The sequence below is a fragment of the Crinia signifera genome, chromosome 1, assembly GCF_055691185.1.
Source record: "Crinia signifera chromosome 1, ASM5569118v1, whole genome shotgun sequence".
Taxonomy (NCBI): Eukaryota; Metazoa; Chordata; class Amphibia; order Anura; family Myobatrachidae; genus Crinia; species Crinia signifera.
In genome coordinates this window covers 16,394,400-16,405,682 of record NC_139217.1, presented here as the reverse complement: position 1 = coordinate 16,405,682, position 11,283 = coordinate 16,394,400, and the positions used below count along the sequence as shown (strand labels likewise).

Below are 11,283 nucleotides of genomic sequence, written 5' to 3'. Positions count from 1 at the left end.
TGCTGTCCGTGCCCCCGTGTGTACGCTGTCCGTGCCCCCGTGTGTACGCTGTCCGTGCCCCCGTGTGTACGCTGTGTCGTTACGCTGCCCCCGTGTGTACGCTGTTCGCCCCCTTGTGTACGCTGTTCGCTCCCGTGTGTACGCTGTCCGCCCCCCAGTGCCCCGATGTGTACGCTGTGCCCTCGTGTGTACGCTGTCCGCCCCCCCAGTGCCCTCGTGTGTACGCTGTCCGCCCCCCAGTGCCCCCCGTGTGTACGCTGTCCCCCCGTGTGTACGCTGTCCCCCCGTGTGTACGCTGTCCCCCCGTGTGTACGCTGTCCCCCGTGTGTACGCTGTCCCCCCGTGTGTACGCTGTCCCCCCCGTGCCCCCCGTGTGTACGCTGTCCCCCCCAGTGCCCCCGTGTGTACTCTGTCCACCCCTGTACTGCAGCTGCACTCAGGTAAATCCGTCCCCCCACTGTCCCTGTATGTACAATGTCCCCCCAGTGCCCCTGTGTGTACGCTTCCCCCCTCAGTGCACCCATGTGTACGCTGTTCCCACCAGTGCCCCCCGTGTGTACGCTTCCCCCCGTGCGTACGCTGACCCCCCAGTGCCCCCCTGTGTTTACGCTGTCCTCCTCAGTCCCCTCCCCCCGTGTGCACGCGGTCTCCCCCAGTGCGCCCCCCGTGTGTATGCTGTCCCCCCCAGTGCCCCCCCCTCCGTGTGTACGCTGTCCCCCCAGTGCCTCCCCCCCTGTGTGTACGCTACCCCCCCCAGTGCCCCTCCTGTGTGTGTACGCTATCCTTCCCCCCCAGTGCCCCCCCGTGTGTATGCTGTTCTTCCCCCCCCAATGCCCCCCGTGTACGCTGTCCCCTTCCCCAGTGCCACCACCGTGTGTACGCTGTCCCCCCAGTGCCCCCCGTGTGTACGCGGCCCCCCCAGTGCCCCTGTGTGTGCTGCCCCCCCCCAGTGCCCCTGTGAATGCTGCCCCCAGTGCCCCCGTGTGTACGCTGTACCCTGTGCCCCCCATATATGCTGCCCCCCCCATGTGTATGCTGCCCCCACATTGCCCCCCGTGTACGCTGTCCCCCCTAGTGCCCGCTTCCCCGTGTGTACGCTGTCCCACCCAGTGCCCCCCCCTGTGAGTACGATGTCCCCCCTGTGTGTACGATGTCCCCCCCCCTGTGTGTACGCTGCCCCCCCCAGTGCCCCCCCCTATGTGTGTACGCTCCCCCCGTGCCCCCCGTGTGTGTACGATGTCTCCCTCCCATGTACACTGTTCCCGGCCCCCGTGTGTACGCTGTGCCCCCCGTGTGTACGCTGTCCGCCCCCGTGTGTACGCTGTCCGCCCCCGTGTGTACGGTGTCCGCTCCCGTGTGTACGCTGTCCGCCCCCGTGTGTACGATGTCCCCCCCCCCCTGTGTGTACGCTGCCCCCCCAGTGCCCCCCCCTATGTGTGTACGCTCCCCCCGTGCCCCCCGTGTGTGTACGATGTCTCCCTCCCATGTACACTGTTCCCGGCCCCCGTGTGTACGCTGTGCCCCCGTGTGTACGCTGTCCGCCCCCGTGTGTACGCTGTCCGCCCCCGTGTGTACGGTGTCCGCTCCCGTGTGTACGCTGTCCGCCCCCGTGTGTACGCTGTCCGCCCCCCTGTGTACGCTGTCCGCCCCCCTGTGTACGCTGTCCGCCCCCCTGTGTACGCTGTCCGCCCCCCAGTGCCCCCCTGTGTACGCTGTTCGCCCCCCCAGTGCCCCCGTGTGTACACTGTTCGCCCCCACCCCCCCAGTGCCCCCGTGTGTACGCTGTTCGCCCCCCCCCCCAGTGCCCCCGTGGGTACGCTGGTTGCCCCCCCCCCTGTGTGTACGCTGTGCCCCCTCCCGTATACGCTGTGCCCCCCCTCCGTGTGTACGCTGTGCCCCCCTTCGTGTGAACGCTGTGCCCTTTAATATTATTGTTATGTTTCCTGCCCAGACGCTGACCACGCCATGGTACCGCCGGGACTGAGACGCTTCCACAGCCTGCGGACCAGATTGAAGCGCTTCCTTGAGATGCCTCCGCCACCGGGAAGGCAGAAAGAAGCCACCCTGGTCATCAGAGGAGCAGTTGCACCCAGGTAAATCCATCCCCCCACTGTCCCTGTGTGTACGCTGTTCAACCCCCAGTGCCCCGTGTGTATGTTGTTCACCCCCAGTGCCCCCATGTGTGCGCTGTTCGCCCCCCAGTGCCCCCGTGTGTGCTGTTCGCCCCCCAGTGCCCCCGTGTGTGCTGTTCGCCCCCAGTGCCCCCATGTGTGCGCTGTTCGCCCCCCAGTGTGCCCCTGTGTGTGCGCTGTCCACCCCCCAGTGTGTCCCTGTGTGTACGCTGTCCGCCCCCCTGTGTACGCTGTCCGCCCCCCAGTGCCCCCCTGTGTGCGCTGTCCGCCCCCCAGTGTGCCCCTGTGTGTGCGCTGTCCACCCCCCAGTGTGTCCCTGTGTGTACGCTGTCCGCCCCCCTGTGTACGCTGTCCGCCCCCCAGTGCCCCCCTGTGTACGCTGTCCGCCCCCCAGTGCCCCCGTGTGTACGCTGTCCGCCCCCCCAGTGCCCCCGTGTGTACGCTGTCCGCCCCCCAGTGTCCCGTGTGTACGCTGTTCGCCCCCCAGTGCCCCCGTGTGTGCTGTTCGCCCCCCAGTGTCCCCGTGTGTGCGCTGTCCACCCCCCAGTGTGCCCCTGTGTGTACGCTGTCCGCCCCCCCAGTGCCCCTGTGTGCGCTGTCCGCCCCCCAGTCCCCCCGTGTGTGCGCTGTCCACCCCCCAGTGTGCCCCTGTGTGTACGCTGTCCGCCCCCCCAGTGCCCCCGTGTGTACGCTGTCCGCCCCCCAGTGCCCCCGTGTGTACGCTGTTCGCCCCCTTGTGTACGCTGTCCGCCCCCCAGTGCCCCCGTGTGTACGCTCTCCGCCCCCCAGTGCCCTCGTGTGTACGCTGTCCGCCCCCAAGTGCCCCCCGTGTGTGCTGCTCGCCCCCCAGTGCCCCCGTGTGTGCTGTTCGCCCCCCAGTGCCCCCGTGTGCACTGTCCGCCCCCCCAGTCCCTCCGTGTGTGCGCTGTCCACCCCCAGTGTGCCCCTGTGTGTACGCTGTCCACTCCCCCTGTGTACGCTGTTCGCCCCCCAGTGCCCCCGTGTGTACGCTGTTCGCCCCCTTGTGTACGCTGTTTGCCCCCCCCCCAGTGCCCCCATGTGTACGCTGTCCGCCCCCCCAGTGTCCCCGTGTGTACGCTGTCCGCCCCCCAGTGCCCCCGTGTGTACGCTGTCCGTGCCCCCATGTGTACGCTGTCCGTGCCCCCGTGTGTACGCTGTCCGTGCCCCCGTGTGTACGCTGTCCGTGCCCCCGTGTGTACGCTGTCCGTGCCCCCGTGTGTACGCTGTCCGTGCCCCCGTGTGTACGCTGTCCGTGCCCCCGTGTGTACGCTGTCCGTGCCCCCGTGTGTACGCTGTTCGCCCCCTTGTGTACGCTGTTTGCTCCCGTGTGTACGCTGTCCGCCCCCCAGTGCCCCGATGTGTACGCTGTCCGCCCCCCCCAGTGCCCTCGTGTGTACGCTGTCCGCCCCCCCAGTGCCCTCGTGTGTACGCTGTCCGCCCCCCAGTGCCCCCCTTGTGTACTCTGTCCCCCCGTGTGTATGCTGTCCCCCCGTGTGTACGCTGTCCCCCCGTGTGTACGCTGTCCCCCGTGTGTACGCTGTCCCCCCCAGTGCCCCCGTGTGTACTCTGTCCACCCCTGTACTGCAGCTGCACTCAGGTAAATCCGTCCCCCCACTGTCCCTGTATGTACAATGTCCCCCAGTGCCCCTGTGTGTACGCTTCCCTACTCAGTGCACCCATGTGTACGCTGTTCCCACCAGTGCCCCCCGTGTGTACGCTTCCCCCGTGCGTACGCTGACCCCCCAGTGCCCCCCTGTGTTTACGCTGTCCTCCTCAGTCCCCTCCCCCCGTGTGCACGCGGTCTCCCCCAGTGCGCCCCCCGTGTGTATGCTGTCCCCCCCCAGTGCCCCCCCCTCCGTGTGTACGCTGTCCCCCCAGTGCCTCCCCCCCTGTGTGTACGCTGCCCCCCCAGTGCCCCTCCTGTGTGTGTACGCTGTCCTTCCCCCCAGTGCCCCCCCGTGTGTATGCTGTTCTTCCCCCCCCAATGCCCCCCGTGTACGCTGTCCCCTTCCCCAGTGCCACCCCCGTGTGTACGCTGTCCCCCCAGTGCCCCCCGTGTGTACGCGGCCCCCCCAGTGCCCCTGTGTGTGCTGCCCCCCCCAGTGCCCCTGTGAATGCTGCCCCCCAGTGCCCCCGTGTGTACCCTGTGCCCCCCATATATGCTGCCCCCCCATGTGTATGCTGCCCCCACATTGCCCCCCGTGTACGCTGTCCCCCCTAGTGCCCGCTTCCCCGTGTGTACGCTGTCCCACCCAGTGCCCCCCCCTGTGAGTACGATGTCCCCCCCTGTGTGTACGATGTCCCCCCCCCTGTGTGTACGCTGCCCCCCCAGTGCCCCCCCCTATGTGTGTACGCTCCCCCCGTGCCCCCCGTGTGTGTACGATGTCTCCCTCCCATGTACACTGTTCCCGGCCCCCGTGTGTACGCTGTGCCCCGTGTGTACGCTGTCCGCCCCCGTGTGTACGCTGTCCGCCCCCGTGTGTACGGTGTCCGCTCCCGTGTGTACGCTGTCCGCCCCCGTGTGTACGATGTCCCCCCCCTGTGTGTACGCTGCCCCCCAGTGCCCCCCCCCTATGTGTGTACGCTCCCCCCGTGCCCCCCGTGTGTGTACGATGTCTCCCTCCCATGTACACTGTTCCCAGCCCCCGTGTGTACGCTGTGCCCCCGTGTGTACGCTGTCCGCCCCCGTGTGTACGCTGTCCGCCCCCGTGTGTACGGTGTCCGCTCCCGTGTGTACGCTGTCCGCCCCCCTGTGTACGCTGTCCGCCCCCCTGTGTACGCTGTCCGCCCCCCTGTGTACGCTGTCCGCCCCCCTGTGTACGCTGTCCGCCCCCCAGTGCCCCCCTGTGTACGCTGTTCGCCCCCCCAGTGCCCCCGTGTGTACACTGTTCGCCCCCACCCCCCCCAGTGCCCCCGTGTGTACGCTGTTCGCCCCCCCCAGTGCCCCCGTGGGTACGCTGGTTGCCCCCCCCCCCTGTGTGTACGCTGTGCCCCCTCCCGTATACGCTGTGCCCCCCCTCCGTGTGTACGCTGTGCCCCCCTTCGTGTGAACGCTGTGCCCTTTAATATTATTGTTATGTTTCCTGCCCAGACGCTGACCACGCCATGGTACCGCCGGGACTGAGACGCTTCCACAGCCTGCGGACCAGATTGAAGTGCTTCCTTGAGATGCCTCCGCCACCGGGAAGGCAGAAAGAAGCCACCCTGGTCATCAGAGGAGCAGCTGCACCCAGGTAAATACGTCCCCCCACTGTCCCTGTGTGTACCCTGTCCCCCAGTGCCCCCGTGTGTACGCTGTCCCCCCAGTGCCCCCCGTGTGTATGCTGTGCCCCCCGTGTGCGCTGTGCCCCCCCAGTGCCCCCGTGTGTACTCTGTGTCCCCCCCCCAGTGCACTTCCGTGTGTACGCTATCCCCCACCGTGTGTACGCTGTCCCCCCAGTGCCCCCCGTGTGTACGCTGTCCCCCCAGTGCCCCCCGTGTGTACGCTGTCCCCCCAGTGCCCCCCTGTGTGTACGCTGTCCCCCCAGTGTGTACGCTGTCCCCCCAGTGCCCCCCGTGTGTACGCTATCCCCCCAGTGCCCCCGTGTGTACGCTTTCCCCCAGTGCCCCCCCATGTGTACGCTTTCCCCCCAGTGCCCCCCCATGTGTACGCCTACCCCCCAGTGCCCCCCGTGTGTATGCTGTGCCCCCCATGTGTACGCTGCCCCCCCCCAGTGCCCCCGTGTGTACTCTGTGTCCCCCCCAGTGCACTTCCGTGTGTACGCTATCCCCACCATGTGTACGCTGTCCCCTCAGTGCCCCCGTGTATATGCTGTCCCACCAGTGCCCCCCATGTGTATGCTGTCCCCCCATTGCCGCCCCCCGTGTGTACGCTATCTCTCCAGTGCCCCCCTGTGTGTATGCTGTCCCCCCAGTGCCCCCCCCGTGTGTACGCTGTGCCCCCGTGTACGCTGTCCCCCCAGTGCCCCCCGTGTGTACGCTGTCCCCCCAGTGCCCCCTGTGTGTACGCTGTCCCCCCAGTGCCCTCCGTGTGTACGCTGTCCCCCCAGTCCCCCCCCCCGTGTGTACACTGTCCCCCCAGTGCCCCCCGTGTGTACACTTTCCCCCCAGTGCCCCCCCCGTGTGTACGCTTCCCCCCAGTGCCCCCCCATGTGTACGCCTACCCCCCAGTGCCCCCCCGTGTGTATGCTGTGCCCCCCATGTGTACGCTGCCCCCCCCAGTGCACCCTGTGTGTACGCTGTCCCCCCAGTGCCCCCCCCTGTGTATACGCTGTGCCCCCCTTGTGTATACGCTGTCCCCCCCAGTGCCCCCCGTGTGTATACGCTGTCCCCCCAGTGCCCCCCCGTGTGTACGCTGTCCCCCCAGTGCACCCCCCCATTTGTACGCTGTCCCCCCCAGTACCCCCCCCCCGTGTGTCCACTGTCCCCCCAAGGCCCCCCCGTGTGTACGCTGTGCCCCCGTGTGTACGCTTTTCCCCCAGTGCCCCCCCATGTGTACACTTTCCCCCCAGTGCCCCTCCCCATGTGTACGCCTACCCCCCACTGCCCCCCTGTGTGTATGCTGTGCCCCCCCATGTGTACGCTGCCCCCCGTGCCCCCTGTGTGTATTCTGTCCCCCTAGTGCCCCCCTGTGTATACGCTGTCCCCCCAGTGCCCCCCCCGTGTGTACGCTGTCCCCCCAGTGCCCCCGTGTGTATACGCTGTCCCCCCAGTGCCCCCGTGTGCATACGCTGTCCCCCCAGTGCCCCCCGTGTGTACGCTGTCCCCCCAGTGCCCCCCGTGTGTCCACTGTCCCCCCAAGGCCCCCCCGTGTGTACGCTGTGCCCCCGTGTGTACGCTGTCCCCCTCCAGTGCCCCCCGTGTGTACGCTGCCCCCCCCAGTGCCCCCCGTGTGTATGCTGTCCCCCCCCCAGTGCCCCCCGTGTGTGCGCTGTCCCCCCAACCCCCCCCAGTGCTCCCCCATGTGTACACTGTACCCCCAGTGCCCCCCGTGTACGCTGTCCCGCCCCCAGTGCGTACGCAGTCCCGGCCCCCCCATTGGCCCCCGTGTGTATGCTGCCCCCCCCCCCCAGTGCCCCCCGTGTGTACACATTGTTGATGTTGTTGTTGTTGTTGTTATATTTCCTGCCCAGACTCTGTCCTCCCCATGCTGCCGCCGGGACTCGACGGGACTAGGTTCAGGTGCTTCCACAGCCTGCGGCCTAACAGTCTGGTGAAGCCCCGGCCTTGAGTTGCCTCCGCCATCCAGAAGACAGAAAGCAAGCAGCCACCCGGGCCATCAGAGGAGCAGCTGCACCCAGGTAAATCCATCCCCCCACTGTCCCTGTGTGTACCCTGTCCACTATCCCCACTATCCCTGTGCACACCCTGTCCCCCCCACTGTCCCTGTATGTACCCTGTCCCCCCCACTGCCTGCCGTGTGTACGCTGTCCCCCACAGTGCCCGCCGTTTGTATGCTGTCTCCCCAGTGCCCTCCGTGTGTACTCTGTCCCCCCCTGTAATGCAGCTGCACTCAGGTAAATCCGTCCCCCCACTGTCCCTGTATGTACCCTGTCCCCCCAGTGCCCCTGAGTGTACGCTCCCCCCCCAGTGCACCCGTGTGTATGCTGTCCCCACCAGTGCCCCCCATATGAACAGTCCCACCCGTGTGTACGCTGTCCCCCCCGTGAGTACGCTGTCCCCACTAGTGCCCCCCTGTGTTTACGCTGTCCTCCTCTGTCCCCTCCCCCCGTGTGTATGCTGTCTCCCCCAATGCACCCCCGTGTGTATGCTGTCCCCCCCAGTGCACCCCCGTGTGTATGCTGTCCCCCCCAGTGCCCCCCCCTCTGTGTGTATGCTGTCCTCCCCGTGCCCCCCCATGTGTAGGCTGTCCCCCCCCGTGCCCCCCCATGTGTAGGCTGTACCCCCCCCCCCCAGTGTCCCACCCCCTGTGTGTACGCTGCCCCCCCAGTGCCTCCCCCCTGTGTGTACGCTGCCCCCCTAGTGCCCCCCCTGTGTGTGCTGTCCTTCCCCCCCCAGTGCCCCCCGTGTGTACGCTGTCCCCTTCCCCAGTGCGCCCCCCCGTGTGTACGCTGTCCCGCAGTGCCCCCCGTGTGTACGCTGCCCCCCGTGTGTACACTGCCCCCCCAAGTGCCCCCCGTGTGTGCTTCCCCCCCAGTGCCCCCCGTGTGTGTGCTTCCCCCCCAGTGCCCCCGTGTGTGTGCTTCCCCCACAGTGCCCCTGTGTGTGTGCTGCCCCCCCAGTGCCCCTGTGTGTATGCTGCCCCCCCAGTGCCCCCGTGTGTATGCTGCCCCCCCAGTGCCCCTGTGTGTACGCTGTACCCTGTTCCCCCCATGTGTATGCTGCCCCCCCCATTGCCCCCATGTGTACGCTGTAACCCCGTGTGTACCCTGCCCCCCACCATTGCCCCCCGTGTGTACGATGTCCCCCCCAGTGCCCCCCCCGTGTGTACGCTGTTGCCCCCCCATACTGCCCCCCGTGTGTACGTTGTCGTCTCCCAGTGCCTCCCCCGTGTGTTCGCTCCCCCCACATTGCCCCCCGTGTGTATGCTGCCCCCCCCCCAGTGCCCCTGTGTATGCTGCCCCTGTGCGTATGCGGCCCCCAAGTGACCCCGTGTGTACGCTGTACCCTGTGCCCCCTTGTGTATGCTGTCCCAACATGTGTACGCTGTAGCCTGTGCCCCCCGTGTGTATACTGTCCCCCCCCGTGTGCACACTGTCCCCCCCCGTGCCCCCGTGTGCACACTGTCGTCGTCCCCGGTGCCCCTTGTGTGTATGCTGTTGCCCCTGTGTGTGTATGCCGTGCCCCCGTGTGTATACGCAGTCCCTCCCCCAGTGCCCCCATGTGTAGGCAGTCCCTCCCCCAGTGCCCCCCCATGTGTACGCAGTCCCTCCCCCAGTGCCCCCCCATGTGTACGCAGTCCCTCCCCCAGTGCCCCCCATGTGTACGCAGTCCCTCCCCCAGTGCCCCCCATGTGTACGCAGTCCCTCCCCCAGTGCCCCCCCATGTGTACGCAGTCCCTCCCCCAGTGCCCCCATGTGTACGCAGTCCCTCCCCCAGTGCACCCCCATGTGTACGCAGTCCCTCCGCCAGTGCCCCCCCCATGTATACGCAGTCCCTCCCCCAGTGCCCCCCCATGTGTACGCAGTCCCTCCCCCAGTGCCCCCCATGTGTACGCAGTCCCCCATGTGTACGCAGTGCCCCCCGTATGTACGCAGTCCCCCCAGTTCCCCCCGTGTGTACGCAGTCCCCCCCCCAGTGCCCCCCGTGTGTACGCTGTGCCCCCCCCCCAGTGCCCCTCGTGCGTAAGCTCTGCCCCCCCTATGTGTACCCTGTGTGTACATTGTCCTCCTCCAATGCCCTACAGTAAAGCTTCTACTCTCTGGGTGTCATGCTCATTGCCAGGGGTTTCTTGGGATGGATGTCTTGCCTGTTGACAGGGGTTTCATGCACTGGGACGGGTGTCATACTCAATGCCAGGGGTTTGTTATTCTTGTGGCCAGGGGTAATGCTCATTGCCAAGGGTGTGTTATCATTAAACATTTAAAAAATCTAATTGTATTCTTTCACTGAAATTTAAAATTTCAAATAAAAAAAAAAATAAATTGAAAAAAACCTATGAAATTCCAAAGACAAAAAACCTTACGGTTTCACATGTCCCATTAAGGCTTCTTACACATGATCTGGCATTTCTGAAACCTGTTGTAACTCTTCCACTCAAACGCCAAAAAGCAATGAAATTCCGATCATTAAGGCTGACGCCTTAATGGACGTGTTCCTTGCGCAATACAGATATGGTACGCCATCACAGCCTGTGGGTAAGTGCAGATTCAGCACTCTCACAGAGTGAGATTGCTGTCACTCACAAAATGGTGGAGCTGCTAATTCACAGATTTGTGTGCTCATTGGAATACACACATGCAGTCTATGCAACTGAAGGTCTGAGCAGTAAACAGAGCCGAGAGGATGGGGAAAAAGTGGTGTTGATTGGGGTAGGAGGCAGTGTGGTGCAGATGGGGAGGAATAGAAATGCGTAGATGGTAGGAAGGCTAAGCAGCACTGATGGGGGACTAACGAAGCAGATGGGTGGAAAACTGTGGCACGAATTGGGGAAGGTAAGGCAGAGTGATGCGATTGGTTGGGAAACAGAGGAGCAGTTGGAGGAAAGACAGCACTGATGGGGGAGGGGGTTCGGAGCAAAGGGGATAAAGGGAAAACAGAACAGTGTAGATGGAGAGGGGAGACAGCAGTACAGATGGAAGGAAACTGTCATGGATGAGGCGGGCAGAGCAGCATTAATGGAGGGGGAGACAGAGTATCGCTAATAGAGGGGAAGCCAGTGGCACAGATAGAAGGAAACAGTGGCATCTGTGTGGAAAGACAGGGCAGGGCAGATGGGAATAGACACATTGTTGTGGATGAGGGAATCCACACAGCAGTAGGTATCGGGGAAGACAGAGCAGCATGAAGGCGTACGGGAGAAGAAAGAGTAGATGCATAGTAGTTGGGAGTATTATAGTTTTTGCAATTGTGAAAGATGTTTCTGGTAACTGCATGTGAATACTAAATGAAATGGATATAGGTAGTGAGTGTGAAAGATGTTGGCCCCTCAGTGGGATAGTTCTAGTAATAGTGTTTATTCTAGCACCCGCTATCTTTGAAAACCCATGCAGTTCCTCTACCCTGTCTGGGGTGTTGCTGGCTGCTCTAGTGTTTCTAGCACAAGTCTGGTTTGCAGTGCTGATATACAGATCACACTAGAAGCACTACAGCAGACAGCTACACCCCAGGCAGGGAAGAGGAACTGCATGGGTTTTCAAAGATGGCGGGTGCTATAATGAACACTATAGTAACTCAGAGGTATAGACAGTTTTAGAAGATTGCAGATACTTATTAGGATGAGTGCGCCACATAACTGCTCAGACCTTCAGTTGCATAGACTGCATGTGTGTATTCCAATGAGCACACAAATCTGTGAATTAGCAGCTCCACCATTTTGTGAGTGACAGCAATCTCACTCTGTGAGAGTGCTGAATCTGCACTTACCCACAGGCTGTGATGGCGTACCATATCTGTATTGCGCAAGGAACAGGTCCATTAAGGCGTCAGCCTTAATGATCGGAATTTCATT

General features: G+C 64.2%; 1 long non-coding RNA gene across 1 annotated transcript; it reads left to right on the top strand.

The window, feature by feature from the left end:
* Nucleotides 1-1,860: 1,860 nt before the first annotated feature.
* LOC146025581 (uncharacterized) lies at nucleotides 1,861-7,966 on the top strand. The gene is made up of 3 exons (XR_014454243.1): nucleotides 1,861-2,093; nucleotides 5,245-5,386; nucleotides 7,286-7,966. It is a non-coding gene; the product is annotated as an uncharacterized LOC146025581 (long non-coding RNA).
* Nucleotides 7,967-11,283: the final 3,317 nt, after the last annotated feature.